The sequence below is a fragment of the Megascapheus bottae genome, chromosome 22 (genome assembly GCF_031878675.1).
Source record: "Megascapheus bottae isolate mThoBot1 chromosome 22, mThoBot2.hap1, whole genome shotgun sequence".
NCBI lineage: Eukaryota > Metazoa > Chordata > Mammalia > Rodentia > Geomyidae > Megascapheus > Megascapheus bottae.
This window is the reverse complement of record NC_143530.1, coordinates 20,805,888-20,822,269: the sequence shown is the minus strand read 5'-3', so window position 1 is coordinate 20,822,269 and position 16,382 is coordinate 20,805,888. Positions and strand designations below refer to the sequence as shown.

Here is a 16,382-nt window from a genome sequence, read left to right as displayed (position 1 = left end):
CAGGCCAAGTTCAAGCCCCAAGACCCACAAAAAAAAAAAAGAGAGAGAGAGAGAAAGAAAGAAACTAGGGACATTTTTGGATGTGTGGTTTTATTGTTGTTGCTATTTTCCTTTTGTGCAAAGAAACAGGGGCCCAGAGGGGATCTATAACTTGGACAAATTTTCTTTTATGAAGAAGAGGTTGGATTTGAACAGGTGCTCTACCACTTGACAGGTTTCTGGCTATTCTTCTGCTCGCCTGGTATTTTTTAATTTAGAGTTCACAAACTGACAAAAAGAATTAATACAGTTGAAATGACACTGATTTTATTGTATCTATGCTCATAACCTCTTATCTTACTTGATTTTCTAAACCACTGGGAATATTGTCATAAAGAACTTTCTCCCAAGTTGAAATGTGATTGAAATAGGCCTGTCTCCTTTTCTCCTTTTTAAAGTAACTGCTTACATACACATTCCTGTATTTCAGAGACCAATGCAATGTGTGAATATAAAGAATTCGATTTCGCAGACAGTCCTCTAGTTGAATAAAAGATCATTAAACAGCCAGGCACTTGTGGTTCATGCTTGTGACACCCTAATCTATAGTCTATTGAAATGTTTACCCAGGTTTGTGTAAAGGCATCTTACAAAGTCTCACTCATAGGCAACAGAACCTGGGAAGGGTACAGGATCGGCGTGGAGGAATTTTCTAGGAGAATTGGCCCCTTTCTCTTTTAATGTCTAGAAAGAGAGAATACATACTATCACTTGTTTTCTTCAGAGGGAGGAGTCTTTCATGCCTAGATCTCTGGTGGAGGCTGCTGCAAAGGACAGTGGCAACCTTTCCCCCTCCCCCTCCCAGCTTGCCTTCTCCTCCCCCCTCCTCAAACCACCGCAAGGATTCCTCTGCCTGGAGGAACTGCTTGCTGTTGGGGCTATCTAGTGCTGCTTATCCCTAAGTCCTTGTTTCTTCCTTGCTTACTGTTGTTGAGAAGAAAGTTGAGTTCTCATTTTAGAGCCAGTCCCTACCTGTCTTCACTGTAATACAACTCACTTCATAAGATGCTTCCCTGTAAATTCTTGAGAAAAAAAAAAAAAATGGTTCGCCTAACCAAGGATCTTCTGTGGTCCACCTCTGGGGGAATTAGGATTCCCCTGCCTCAGAAGCTGTTTGAGCCCAGGCTTATCTTATTGGGGATCATGAGAAATGCAGTCTGTATGGTTGTTGTGGGGTTTTTTTTTTTTTCTCCAACCGCTGTTAGCTTGCGGGTGTATCCAGAAAAGCTTCAGTGGAATGAGGTTGCAGGGATTACTATCATAGAAGATTTATGACCCCAGAACTGTCAGGCCAGCTGTGGAAACCAGGAACTACTTCTACTATGAAAGTGAAGAAACTTGAAGTTCTCCTGTGTTGCAGAGCATGCACATCCCCCCCCCCCCCTTCTTTCAGTTTTAGACACACTCCGGGCTATTTGCTTACTGGGTGGGCACTCTACTTCTTGGACCACTTCCATCTCTTTCTGCTCACTTTTCTGCTTATGGGCTCATTTTTTTGAGGTGGGCTCTCACTTTTTTGCCCAAGCTGACTCTGGACCATTTATGTTTCCCTCCCTAGTTCGATTGTGGATGAGAACCAACATACCCAGTCTTTTCTGATGAGACGGGGAACTTGAAAACCTTTGTGCTCAGGGTGGCCTGGAACTGGGATTCTCCCAATGTCAGCCTCCCAAATTGCTAGAATTACAGTTGTAAGTTGACGCCTGGATATATGGTTGTTTGTTTATTTATTAAACACCAGGAAATGTTATTATGACAACTTGACTTGTTAGCAGCTCTACTTTTCCTTAGCCAAAAGAATCAATGTGAAGGCATCTAATGAGCATCTGGTGGGTTTTAATGTATATTCTGAAAAGTTGAGACCATTAGGAAGGTGGAGATCTGATATCATAAAAGTATCTAATAATCTTAAAACCTTTCCCTCCTTCCTTCCTCTCATCCACTTGTTATTTTTACTTTTATTTTTAGTCTTTATGGAGTCTTCTGGAGCCCAGGCATCTCAGATCCTGGCAGTTCCCTTCATCCTTCTCATTCACCATCATTAACAGTTTCTGCATTGTAACCTCTCTGCCTCTGAGACTTTTTAATTTTAACATGTGTTTCCTGTTTATATTCTATTTGGACAGTTTTTTTTCCCCTAATGACTTACAAAGATGATATATTCCCATTACATTCCATCAGAAGTAAATAGAATGTACTTGATTCTCCAACATTTCCTGACTGATCAACTTCCTTTGAAATGCTCACAATGACTGCTTTTTTTTGTTTGCAGGGAAGACATGCTGGGTGTTGTTCAATGCTGACTTACTTATTTTACTTGCAAGGTACAGCAAAATATGTATATGTTAGCCACAGCCTGCTGCCTTTACATCACATTCTCCAACACAGTATGTAAGATGGAATGGTTTTCCCATACCCATTCCTTGACTAATAAACAGCAGCCATTTAGATGGCTTTTAACTTCTGCCTGATAAATACCATGCTATGATCAACATATATAATCCCCACACAAGTCTCTCTGCATGTCTCTTGGTACCTGTCTCCATTTCTCTTCTATTGTAAACACACTGTTATTGATGTGGCATTATACTAAACATAGATTTATAAATTACAGTGTAGATTATAAATTACACATGTAAATTTATATACACGTGAGTGTGTATGCTGCTGACTTATCTCTTAAGGAGTTTTAAGTACAAGAGAGAGAAGGGCCATAAGTTCCCATCACTAATGTCTCTAGCCTTTTCATGAAGGTCCTGAGAGAAACCCATCATTACCTCTGCTTGAAGGACTTCCTTTAATATTTCTTTTTCCCCAGTAGAATACCTCCTCTAGTCTTATACATGCTAGACAGATGCTGTACCACTCAGGTAAATCCCTAGCCTTGTTCTGTCTAATAACTCTTGGTCCCTCTGAGAAAATCACTTGTTTTTCTGTACACTTTGTTTCTGTATAATATTTATTTCTGTGTAAGCTGGTGCTCTAACACTTGAAGCACAACTCCACCTTCAGCTTTTGGTAGTTTAGTTTCATGGACTTTCTTGTCCTGGGCTGCCTTCAAACATCGAGCCTCAGATATCAGCCTCCTGAGTAGTAGATTTACAGGCATCAGCTACCAGTTCCAGGCTTTGTTTTCCCCACTCCTTAAAAAAAAAAAGTCACTTGTTTTGAGAATTTTGATTGCACCCTGTCTCTTGATATAATTTTATTTGATTATATTTTAAATCTACTGCACTTCTAAGATTTTTAAAGTGTATATTCACATCTGTACTTCACCTTTTGAAATCCAAAATCATTCATTGTCTTTCCCATGTCCTTATCCACTTGATGACATTGTGTTGTTTCTGGGCTGGTTTCAGTCGATTAATACTCCCTTCTGAATATAGATTCTATTTTTATGCCTTCTTAGAAGCCTAGTAATCTTAGAGTAGATGGTCGTCATTGGGTGCTTGACACTCTTTTATATTTCTGTAAATGTTTTTGAGCTTTATCCCAGAGTATAGTTTTCATTTTGTTACAGTTGGAGCTTTCAGGTCTTATACTTTGTTAGAGGGGACCAGAGCAGTATTTATCATGGGGATAATTGTGCCTCGTGAATTGAGGTATTTTTAGTCTGGCTAGTAGGAATAGACAGGCACAATCACTAGTCCAGCAGGGGCTCTGAACACTACTATCTGTATCTATCAGGACTTTTCCTACACTCGGTGTACGAGTGCTGGGTTAAATCCCCAGCAAGGACTCCATGTTTTGTTTTGTTTTTCCTTGTTTTTCAGGTCCTCTATCTAGAGTCAACTTCTCTGGCTCACCTATACTGTTCCTTGCTGTGGAACTCCCATGGGAAATCTGAGTGATCAGAAACTTTAAGCCTTCAGGTCATTTTTATTAATGCTGGCGTTCTGTCACATGATATAATATGAACATGTTTCTGTTTTGTTTTGAGACAGGATCTCTTGCTTTAAAGCCTAGGCTGGCATTGAATCCAATAATCCTCCTGCCTCAACCTCTCATGTTCTGAGATTGCAGATATGGGCCACTACGCCCTGCTTCTTTCATATTTCTTAGGCTACATCTTCTTACTTAAATAGGAAGTCCTTCTATTGGTTCATAATCATCCATAAATTTCCTTACTTCTTGGATCCTATTTCTGGTGCTCCTGTGCCAGTGGATAGTTTGTGTCCACCAGGGTCAAGTACCCTGCCTTAGAGCCAGTTTGACAAAGATCCACACTTTTTCGGTTATTTCTTTGCTTTGCTTTTTTCTTTTTCTTTTTTGTGTCCGTCATAGGGCTTGAACTCTGGACCTGGGCATTGACCCTGAGCTATTCAGCTCAAGGCTAGCAACTCTACTACTTGAGCCACCACACCACTTCCGGTTTTCTGGTGGTTAACTGAAGATAAGAGTCACACAGACTGTCTTGCTATCCTCAGATCTCAGTCTTCTGAGTAGTTAGAATTACAGGCATCAGCCACCAGCACCCTCTTTTTCAGCTATTTCTTATGCCAACTCTGCACTCCAAGCTCTTCTAATAACTCCATATTCTGAAGTGTGCCGTACTCTGAACCACATTGGTTAGATTCAGAAGTTATCCTGATGTGTCAACAATAACTCAGTGAAAAAAAGTTGGATAAAAGTTGTATTGGTGCTAGTGATGAAGCAATTGAATAGCTGTTCTCTAAAATAGTTCTGTTTATAGCTCTTCATTGTACCTATAAACTAGCTTTCTAGCTATGAATGGTTGAGAGCATAAAAAGGAGGATCTTCATTTTTTTCTATGCATGGATGGGCTTAGGTCCAACTGTTCCCATGGGTAGCTCAAAATTGTCTTTATTTTTAGTACATATTTCTGGTCCCAAAGAAAAAGGCTAAGCATGGACTTATAATTCCATTACAAGCAAAGATGATTGGTTTTCTTGCCTCATAAAACTTCTGGAATTGATATGCATAGCATAGATATCCTTTAATAAAAATGTAAGTGACAGGAGGAGTTTTATCACATTAGTTCTTAAGCTGGCCTGTTGTCTGTCCTGTAAATGAAGTTTTAGGGAAGCACAAGCACAGTTCAGCCCCTTCTCCATGAGCTATTGGCACTTGTTTCTTTGCAACAGCAACAGAGTTAAAAGTCCTAAAACGTTTATCACCTTGTGCTTTGCAGAAAGTATTTGCCAACTTGGTTTCGTCCCAGTGCTGTGGATCCAAGATAAAATTCTTAAGACCAGCCAGTGGCTTGGGGCTCACATTTGTCATTCTACCTCCCAAGGAAGCTCAGATCTGAGGATCATGGTTTGAAGTCTGCCTAGCCAGGAAAGTCTGTTACACAACAACCTTGAGCAAAATAGCTAAAGAACAGTGCCTAAGCCCTGAGTTCAAGCTCCAGTACCAGCACCAAGACAAAAACAAAACTTAAAACTAAAACCTAGGACTCATAGGAAATTAGACATCAACCAACTAGTGTTCTATCACTCTGTTGCAGAAAGAACTTAAGCCTAAGCTTCCTAACTGCCTTTGAGATTCTTCAGGCTTTAATGCAGAAACTCTGATCTCGGAAAAAGAATTCTCTAATTTCATTTTATGGGGGAATATCTACATACTTGAGGTTGGGGAAATTTTGAAGAAAAAACACATTACAAATCTGGTAAGAAGAATATGTTTTAAAACTCTCTGAAGTTAGCAGTTACACTGCAGTTTTCCCTTTCACTCTGAAAAGGCATGTAAAATGAAGAGTTCACATACAAGAAGGAAGCTTCAGAGTTGTGAGGTGCTTTCACATAGATCCTGGGCTACTGATGAGAGACTGCTACCTACAAAGGGCCACTGCAGTGCTGCTCATTATTGAAAATGTTATTCATTTGTCCTTGTTTCATGCAAGTTACATTACGTATATTTATTGATCCTTTTCTTAAGGTTCTTATTCATTGACTCTTTTTAATGTTTTTACTTTTTATGTTTTAGTTGAAGTACTAGGTTTTGAACTCGGCTGTGTGCATGCTAGGCGAATAACCACTTGAGCCACTCAACCAGAACCTTTTATATTGTTTGCTGTTTTGCCAGTTCTGGGACTTGAACTCGGGGCCTGGGAACTGTTCCTGACCCTCTTTGTACTCAATGTTCAATGCTAGTGCTCTACCACTTGTACGAATTCCAGCTTTTTCTGGGTAGTTTCTTGGACATAAGAATTCCATGGATTTTCTTGCCCAGGCTGGCTGTGATCCTCAGCTCTCAGCCTAGTTACTTCTATTCAGGAGTAAGTGGTTGTTAGAGGCTTTTGCCTTATTTTTCTTGTTTTGTTTTAGACTTTACTTAGGATTATAGTTATATGCTGCTATACTCCATGGTTTGTTTGTTTGTTTGTTTGTTTTTTGCTAGTCCTGGCCCTTGAACTTGGGGCCCGAGTACTGTTCTTGGGCTTTCTCAAGGCTAGAGCTCTACTACTAGAGCCACAGCACTACTTTCGGCATTTTTTCTGTGTATGTGGTATTAAGGAATCGAACTCAGGTCTTCATGCATACTAGGCAAGTACTCTACCACTAGGCCAAACTTCCAGCCCTGTGTTTTTGCATTTTTAAGGTCAACATTCAGTTCCCAGGATAAAGACTTAGGGAAAATATTAGTGCATCAGCAGTTATTTTGTGCAAGAGGAACTCTCCTCTGTGTGAGTTCATTACTGATAAAAAGTAACTAGCACAGGCAGTTAAAATGACTTGCTAATACACATAGTTGTCAGTCAGTATAACTTTCTGATGAGTAAGAATTAAATATAGGGGAACACTTCTGCTTCAGAAAAGCAGATGGTCTTATATATTTGTCTGTATCTAATGAGATAATCTATATATCATACAATATATATCTCATATACACATTAATCTAGTTTTAATTTTTGAATATCCTGTTTATATTATAATATATATAAAATCTCCTTTCCTTGGAATAAGGAAGAGAGAAAGAAAATAAACTTGATACATGCACTTAGGAGGCAGAGGCAAGAAGGTTGTGAATTTTAAGATCTGCCCTAATTACATGCCAGAACACAAACAGTATATTTAATAGCTAAATAATATTTTTCCCCGAATTTTGAGTGAAACTTTGTAGGACAAGCTAATTGAACTGATTTCTGCAGTGCCAAGAATAGATGGAAAGATGGTCTGGTAGAACAGAGGAAGCTCTGGCCAGAGTATTAGTGTTGGAGGCCACAGAAGCAACAGTATATGAAATTAAGGGTAAAAATGGAGATTCAGGGGAAGGGCTAGAGTCTTAAGTTTGAGAAATCTCAGAATAGGTAGATTGGCTCCATTCTGACATTGAATGCACACTGAGTTAAATCTATTCCCATTAAGTTACCTTAAAAGAGTCACAGTTGTCTTGAGTTCACAAAGCCCCCAGTTGTCATTACATTGCTGCTCCTTAGAGCAGGCATGAAACATGACTGGATATTTGACAAGGAGCTGTGGTGTTGTAGAGAAGATCAAGGTTTAGTTTGGTTGTTTGGTGACTGGAGAAAAAAGAACTAACTCATTTAGATTTCTTAAAAAATGAATTAATACCTTGAAAATGAAGATACTTCCTTTGTTCAAGACAGACTACTGTAGAAATAGGTTGACCAAGACCAGAGATTAAGGATACACACACATACACACACACACACACACACACACACACACACACACACACACACACATACATATATATAAATTGACCAACGTTTTAAAAAAAAAGTTGATCGGGCCGGGAGTTTGGCCTAGTGGTATTGTGCATGCACAAGCATGCACGAAGATCGATCTAAGTTCAGTTCCTTGGTACTACATACATAGAAAAAGCCAGAAATAGTTCTGTGGCTCAAGTGGTAGGGTTCTTTCTAGCCTTAAGAAAACCTAAGGACAGTGCTCAGGCCCTGAGCTCAAGCCCAAGACTGAAAAACATTAAATAAATAAAAAAATTTTTAAGTTGAAGCTAAAGTTGATATGAAGTAAAAAAAAATCAAGAAGTGGATTGCAGATAGTAAGAGCTCTAGACATCAAACCAAGAAGACAGATGATATAGAGGCAGTAAGAGAATGATTTATAGTGTAAAATATTTCTCACAGCAATATGCCAGGAGGGTCCGTGTATTCCTAGAACACATGGGAAATGAGTGAGAAAGATGCATACTTTCAATATGCTATGAATGTTTATGGTAAATGTTAGCCTTGGGAGCTTCCAGAGATGTTAAAAATCAGGATTGGAACTGCAGATCAGTGGCAGAACATGTACTTGTGTACAATATATGAGGCGCCGAGTTCGATCCCTAACACAGAGGAATGAGTCGGCTTCAAAAAGATGCTGCTAAGCTGTAGGTTTTTTTCTTTTTGTCCTTCCATCATCACTGGATATTAAAATGAATGGAACAAAAGCCTTCAGAATTCTGAGGAAAAATGACAGCCTTGAATTCTGTCTGAGCTGAAGTATCAAGTGGGAGAGTAAAATACACATCTTCAGATATACATAAGGACTGCAATTTTTAGTACTGCTGTTTGGAAGTGATCTAGGAAGCCATCATGGTATCAGGGGGCTGACAGTTTTTGCAAGCAACAGGAACCAACTCTGGCTCATTGAAATAGAAAAAGCATTGAAAAGATATTAGATAACTCACAGGTCATCAGGAACATGAGAGAACCAGGCTTGGAGAACTGACAGGCATGGGGAATCAGCCAAAACCTTAGCATGATATTACAGCACACAAGTAGTCCAGCAGCACTCGAGCCTCAGTTACCACTGCCATGCGAGCCTCCCAAGTGCTATGGGTAGGTCTGTGCTTGGCCTTGTCTACATAGTATTCCTGTTCCAGGTTCCAGAGAATCAGGAAATGAGAGACCCAAATATTTTCCAGTTAATATTAGATAAATCGTCTGCCACAAAGACTGGAAGGGGATGATTTTCTAAATGTTAAGAGGCCAAGTTTGATCACGGAACAGTCATAAAATGATGGTGTCTCCTGCGGATTTTAACCACATTGGAATGAGGGAAATCTGCAGAGAGACTACTCTGCAACAGAAACTAAGAACAGGCAGGCCAGTAGGAAGCCAGGTATCTTCACGCAGGATAAAGAGTGGGAACTAAGTAAAATACCTGCTAAGATAAAAAGTTTGAAGTTAAAGAACTATGAGGGTACGGTACGTGCAAATGGTACCAACAGCAGTGAAGAACCCAAGGAAAACTTACTTATGTAGTCGTGATGAACAGCACTCACTGTCTTTTATTTATCCAAAAATAATGACAATGAATGGGACCCAGGAGGGAGAAGTGGAGTGGTGGGTGTGGTGCCATGGAAGGAAATCAATAATCACTAAAATGGCTAAAATTATCTAACTGTTCTTGAATCAAAATTAATGCGTGCAGAAGGGAAGGCTGTCATTAGTTCATCAGCAAATAGCTTCTAAACATCATCTGTCAAGTTGTGGTTGCTACTGGCTTAGGAACATTCGGATATAATAGGGTCAGATTCCCAAATTAGTCCACATATGCCAGTTATGGTGAAGGCCAAATGTCCTAGAGAGTTTAAAAGTCAAAAGAATTACCAGTGGCCAAGCTCTTTGGTCTGTTCTAGTAATCCAGGTGCACGCTCAGTAGTTCACAGAGGATTGAGTCTTTTGAGCCTGGCATTGTGGTCGTGAACATGGCATGAAAGGAACTCTTCCATCTTTCAGTCCTCAAAGCCCCTTCCTTGCTATCTGCAAGACTTCGTGCTTGGGCAAGCCATTGAATGCCTTCAACTTCAGACCCTTGTCTGCAGGACGTATTTTATTTACTTTACCTTTAGTAGGTCTCTCCAGATCTTCACCCACATCATCCAGCCCTCTTTTCATGTCCTTCAGGGCTCTGGCCTCAGCTGTAGTAGAGTTTTCCATTCATTTTCCTGCATCTTCTTGGATAGCTGAGACCAGACTGTCACCTCAAAATTCCTTTGCCTTGTTAGAGCAAGCTGGAACCAGCTGGACTTAAAAAAGTGGTGAGGTAGAATGAGTTAAAAACATAGTCACAGTTATAAACTAGATTTTCTTAAAATCCGCATGCCCCCACTCAGTGTCTAGGATCCAAGTAAGATTCCATTGTGGTCTGGTCTCATTTTCTACTTTAGGTTATTTCACTGGCCCCTTGTTCTTTTTAATCACATTTCCACTGTGTTTTCCCTCATTCTTTATTCAAAGAACCATCTCATCTTTGGCCTTTACACAAAATGTATTATTATCTGTAGAGTTTGTCACTGGCTTTGGTCTGTCTGTTATCTGGGGGAAACGGAGTTTTAGTATTCAGTTTGTTAATTCACAGCAGGCCATGCTTGTTCTTCATATAATTTTTCCTGGAGCTTGGTTACATGGTGGTTAAGAACCATTTCTTCTGTTCCCACTGTGAGGCTGTGATACTCTTTTCTGTTAGCGTATCCCATCTCTGTTCCGAACTTGTATGTGTTGAATGATGCATAAGACATTCAAGCAGGATAAAAAATAAGCCACCAGACTTTTTGTGTTTAACCCCAAATGGAAATGATTTTTTACTTTTTCTTGTTATGCAAGTAACCCACGCGCAAGTTAAAATGATTTTGAAATATGAAAAGCTACAAAGAAAGTAAAATCACCATCAGCATTCCACCCAAAGACTTAATGTTTTAAAATTATTTCATGTGCTATGTATCCATAGATACTGTTTTCTCAAGCATATAATAGCCTGACAAAAATGCAATTTTACTATTCAGCTTTGCATTTTTAAATAAATAAATAAAACATTTGCCTATGTAGATGCACATCGTTAGCAATTGCATAACATTGCATTATATAAATTATAATACTCAACTTTTCATGTGAAACTGGGCATTTATGTTGAACATAAGTGGAAAAATACAAATATTAGAGGGCCTGCTAGTTTTAATAGTTAAAACCTAGAAACATTATACACTTTCAAGATAAGCCCTGGAATTGCTAGCTTAAATCATGTAAGTATGATGTCAAGGTAGACATATTTTAATGCAATAAAATATTACAGAAATAAAGATGAAGTCGTTATCCCCATATTTAATTTTACTTTCCAAAGATAGCATAAACTTTGGATGTGGATATCTCTCAGACAACTTTCCATTATAGTCCCTGCCAACCATTTTATATCTATACCTTCCTACAACTTTAATTCAGCAGCTTAAATTTTTCGCCAGTATACTTCTACCAACCTTTCCAGGTTATACATATAGATGAGACTCTATACACACACACACACACACACACACACACACACACACACACACACACACTATCTACACACATCTACACAGACCTGTATATTTGTGCATTCATTCCCCTGGGGGCTTTGTGATTTATGCATCAAGGGACTTTAAGAATGTTTTCCTTGGTTCATTGAAAGTAAGTAAAGGTGACTATGTGGACACCATTTGCCTTAGTAAGTCTGAGTCATTTAAGATCTAAGCTTATGAAGAAACCTGGAACATGTATTTATTACAGTAAAACCATGCAGCAGCCCCTGGGTTGCTATGGAAGCAGACAAGGGATATCACAGAAAGACCATAGAAATCATGGTCACTGGCAAATAATTTGAAAAGACCAGGGTTCACTTATTAACCAAAACCTCACGTAATTCTCAGCCTCTCTTCTTCAATACAAGACCTGCCCACACAGCATTATTATGAATATTTATGTGGCAGTTTTTATAGTAGAGAAGTGGTTGGATACTCATTATCAGCTGTTTATGTAAGCAAAATGATGGTATATTAATTAATACAATATTATACAGTTCTGAGAAAATACAATCATCCTATATGCACTGACCTCAAATTCAAAGTTAAAGTTATCTGTAGATGTACTTGTATTGATATAAAACATTTGAAAGAATACTCAAGTGTTTATCTTTGAAAAAGGAAACTAGGGTAGGGTGTTGGGAATGGGAGTAAGGCTTGCTTTCCTTGTATACCCATTTGTGGGATAATTTCTTACTATCTTCGTTTTATTTTTTGCTAGTCCTAAGACTGGAACTCTCTCTGAGCTTTTGTGCTCAAGGCTAGCAGTCTACCACTTGAGCCACAGTTCCACTTTTGGCTTCTTAGTAGTTAATGGAGGTAAGGGCTTCATGGATGTTCCTGCCCTGGCTGGCTTTGTACCATTATCCTTACATCTCAGCCTTCTGAGTAGCTAGGATTACAGCTGGGAGCTGCCAACACCCTACTCTCACAATCATTTCACAATGCAATTATCAGCTTGGATTTGAGTAGGTATCATGAACCATTTGGGGATCTGGGCTAAGTTATTTAGTTGCTTTAAACTTTAGTTTTCTTTTTTTTTCATATATTTTTATTGTAATTAATAGAAGGGTTACATTATATTCGCCAGATAGAAGGTGCATTAATTCACATACATTGATACCCTTTCTCATGTCTTTAAACCTTAGTTTTCTTATGAAAGAAGTAATAGTAATAATAACAGTAGAATAACTATGTTACAGAACTGTGACAACAGGAGAATATAATTGAGTAAAAAGTAATTAACATTGTAAGCATTCAAGTGTTTCTTGAATAAATACTTTAACATTTAAGGTCTGGATCTATCAAGATTCTTGTTAATGGATAGTAATCTCAATTACCTGATATAGAACAAAAACAAGCTGTTGGCTTACCCAAGTGAAAGTCTATAGTATGTTCAATAGTGAACACCCTCAATAGTGAACACCTTTAAACCAGACATTTCGGCCATGGAAATGGAATACACTGATTTCCCCAAGATTACAGTATTTTTTGTAACCTTAATAGGAGAGGTTATTCTGAAAGTTGAGCAATCTCGTCTTTTATTTTCAGTCTTGGAAACAAACATTAACCACCTGAACTAAGAACTGTGGAAGCATTGCTTCCCCAAAAGAAAAGCTAAAAGCAGGCAAAAGCTCCATGTGCCCACAGCCTGTACTTAGCTGCCAAATGCTTACCATTCTTCTTTTCACATATACTTTCTTCAGAAATGCTTGACAACCCAACTGTTTTATACAGCTAAGTGCAGAGGCTTACATCTCCAATCCTAGCTGCTTGGTAGTTGTGATGTGGAGGATTGAGATTCAGCTCAACCAAGATGTTAATGAGACCTCATCTCAACCAAATGAGATGAGTATGGTGGCACTCAACTGTGATCTCGCAGCATGGAAGACTGTAGGGTAGGTTGATCACAAGGCCAGCTTCCAGGCAGAAACTCAAAAACTCAAGCAAAAAAACAAAAAAGAGAAAGGGATTGGGGGTGTCTGGAGACATGATCTAAGTGATAGAACCCCTGCCTATAAAGCATGAGAATATGAGTTCAGAGCTCCAGTGTCGCCTCCACATCCCCATCCCCAAATAAAAAGAATAGTTAGAAAACATTCAGTTTCTCCTGTAGACTCATAACGATCAGCTTGGAAGATTTCTGTGACCAAATTTAGGTATAAGGGCTTCCCATAAGTCCAGCAAACAGTAAGTTCTGTAGTAGGCAACAGCCAGACATCTACCAATTTCATTTGATTCTAATACTGTCTATGTGGAGATGCTGTCAAATTCCATGGGTTGAGCGGTCAGACCCACGCAGGTACGCCACTTCCCACTGCCACCACCATTTCCCATGAGTGTCACAAACCGCAGGTGGTTCCACCAGTGTTCCTGGCCTACCAGCTGTACATTGAGGTTCTGGTGTCCCCTTCCTCAGGCTGCAGTCCATTTGTTGGAGCCACTCACAAAACTCAGGCCAATGTGTTTATCTTTTTCCAAATGGATGCCCTCCAAACCCAGTCCTTTGCAGTTTTTAATGGAATCTCATTATGTTGATTATAATTATTGCCCGTGGTTGATCGATTCATACTTGAACTGCTTTCAATGCCCTGAAGGTTGGACATGAGTTCAAAATTCAACCATCTGCTGCGTGCCAGTGGCTCACACCTGTAATCTTAGCTACTCGGGAAGCTGAAATCTGAGGATCTTGCTTTGAAAGCTAGACCAGGTTAACCACCTGGTCACTGAAAGTGGAGCTGTGACTCAAAAGTAGTAGATCACTATCTGTGAACACAAAAGCTCATGGACAGCACCTGAAACCAGTCCCCAGCCCATCCCCCAAATTAAAAAATCCAATCATCTGATCATGGTTTAGTCTTTCCTGTGTTCAGCCACCAGTCAAATTACTCAGTGGAAATGACTCAGGAGGCTGAGATCTAAGGAACACGGACAATGCCCAGGTCCTGAGTTCTTCCCCCCCCCACACACAGTGTTTTGCCAAATCCAAAGATTTTAGGAATTGTGTGCCAGGAAACTGAATGAAAACCAAATAGATATTTCACAATATCACAGTTCTCTGTTCAGCAAAATGCTCACGCAAATGAGAAAAGGAAAAAACTTGAAATGAAGAGATTTCCAGGTACTCAAATGGTTGGCCCAGAGCAGAGCTATGAAGGTAGAGATTACCTGTCACTGTTTAAATCTTTCTATCTGGGTTTGTGTGTGTGTGTGTGTATTGTTGTTGTTGTTTACCAAGTATGTGTGTTGAGATTTGCATTAAGAATTTGCATTTGTCAGCAGGAGTGTGTGGCTTAGTGGTAGAGTACTTGCCTGGCATGCACGAAGCCCTGTGTTCAATTCCCTGGAACCACATACACAGAAAAAGCTGAAACTGGTGCTTGAGTGGCAGAGTGCTAGCCCTGAGCAAATGGTCCAAGGACAGTGCGCAGGCCCTGAGTTCAAGTCCCAGGACTGACTAAAAAAAAATTGTATTTGTATTAAAATAATGCTTCATTTATCAGAAATCTTGACCACTCACGTTCTGACTTGGGACCCAGAAATATGTTGTTCTTTCTTTATGGTATGGCTTCACAGCCCTCATTGATTTGAGTCCCTGAAGGCTTGAGACACCACTGGCCTTGACTTTCAAGTCTCAGTGATTCTCTGGTAAATAGAAGTGTGTTAAAGATTTAGTAGATTGTCCATCTGGCATTTAGATTTGGTCGGTTTAGTTGGGTGCTTAGTAACCACAGTCACAAATGGAGACTGGATGTGATCCTTGAAGTTAGAGCTCGGCCTCTTAGCAACAGAGCTAGGAATTTCCCTAGCCTCAGTTTTGTTTCTTTAGGCCTTTAAGACACAGAAATTTGAAGTAATAGCCTGGTGTGGCAAGGCATACCTAACTGTCACTCCCCAGATGACTGGTCAAGAGATAGTTTTTCATCTCAAGGATTTGAGGAAAATACAGATGTATGGGCCCAGGAGTTCTCATCCAGTTTTGGCTTGTATTGATTTTACTTTGGGCAGAGAATACAGTTTTATAGCTTTATTCTTTGGTTGCTTCGTACAGAGAAGAATTTGCCCGGCAAATCTGTTGACTGTTTAGGTGGCGTTGCCTCCAGTAAGACTTGTCCTCACTCATCTGTGTTGTCTCCTTGACAGCCACAAAATGTGACCCATGCACAGTGCGTTCTGTGAGACTCTGCCAGCTTCCCATTCCCAGCCCCAGAGCAAAAATGTTTGATTGGCTAAAACAACTTGAAAATTTCAATCTGGGGAAGACCAACTGGTGCACGAGCCAAACCAGAGTTGAATCATTGCTGTGCTTTAAACTGTCTCCTGCTTTCCCCACCTCTTTCTTCCCCTCCCTTCCCTCTTCTCATTTCTGACTCTCTCCCTCTCTTGGTGAGGTTCCCTTCACAGGTACCTTCAGGCTTCCAGCTTATCAGCCCTAATGGAAAGGACACAGTTCCTTTTTGCCAGTAGTTCCAGGAAATTTCTTAGGGCTGTCCCTTGCTCACCCTGCTTTGGTAATATGCCACCAGACCCATTCGTTGTGAGAGGATGCAACACTGATTACCCAAGCCCCAATCACCTGTGTGTCAGTGTATTTAGGCTTTTGAGAAGGAAGGTCTGCCTTTCCCAAACAAAAAGAGGAAACATTGGTCAGGCTGAGAAACAACAGGTCCACACAAGGATTGGACAGTACAGCTAAGAAGGGTTCATAAAGTCAAAAAAGAAAAATTGCCATATTGTCCTTTCTTTAGTAGAAGGATAATATATGCCATGAATGTAAACCATACACACAGGTATCTTGGTGTACTGGTAATTATTTAATATTTTGTAAGGCCAAAATAGGTCAATATGTAATCAGTATAAATTAATATTTTACTTTCCTATTTTATGTACTATGTCTTCGAAATTCAGTGTGTATTTTACACTTGAGACATGTACCAGTGATGGGTGCTCTGCTGATCAGTGGCTACTGTTGTAGACTGGACAAGTTTGTTTAGCCGGGAATTTTTCATAGAGAAGCTTAGGTATCCATCATCCCCTGACAGGCGATTGCTTGGACTTGCACACCATGGGCT

The 16,382-nt window shown here is 39.7% G+C and overlaps 1 protein-coding gene across 1 annotated transcript in view; it reads left to right on the top strand.

Annotated features, from left to right (window-relative positions):
* E2f3 (E2F transcription factor 3) overlaps positions 1-16,382 on the top strand; it is a 71,310-nt gene that overhangs the window by 42,629 nt on the left and 12,299 nt on the right. The gene's annotated exons all lie outside the window — the stretch shown is intronic.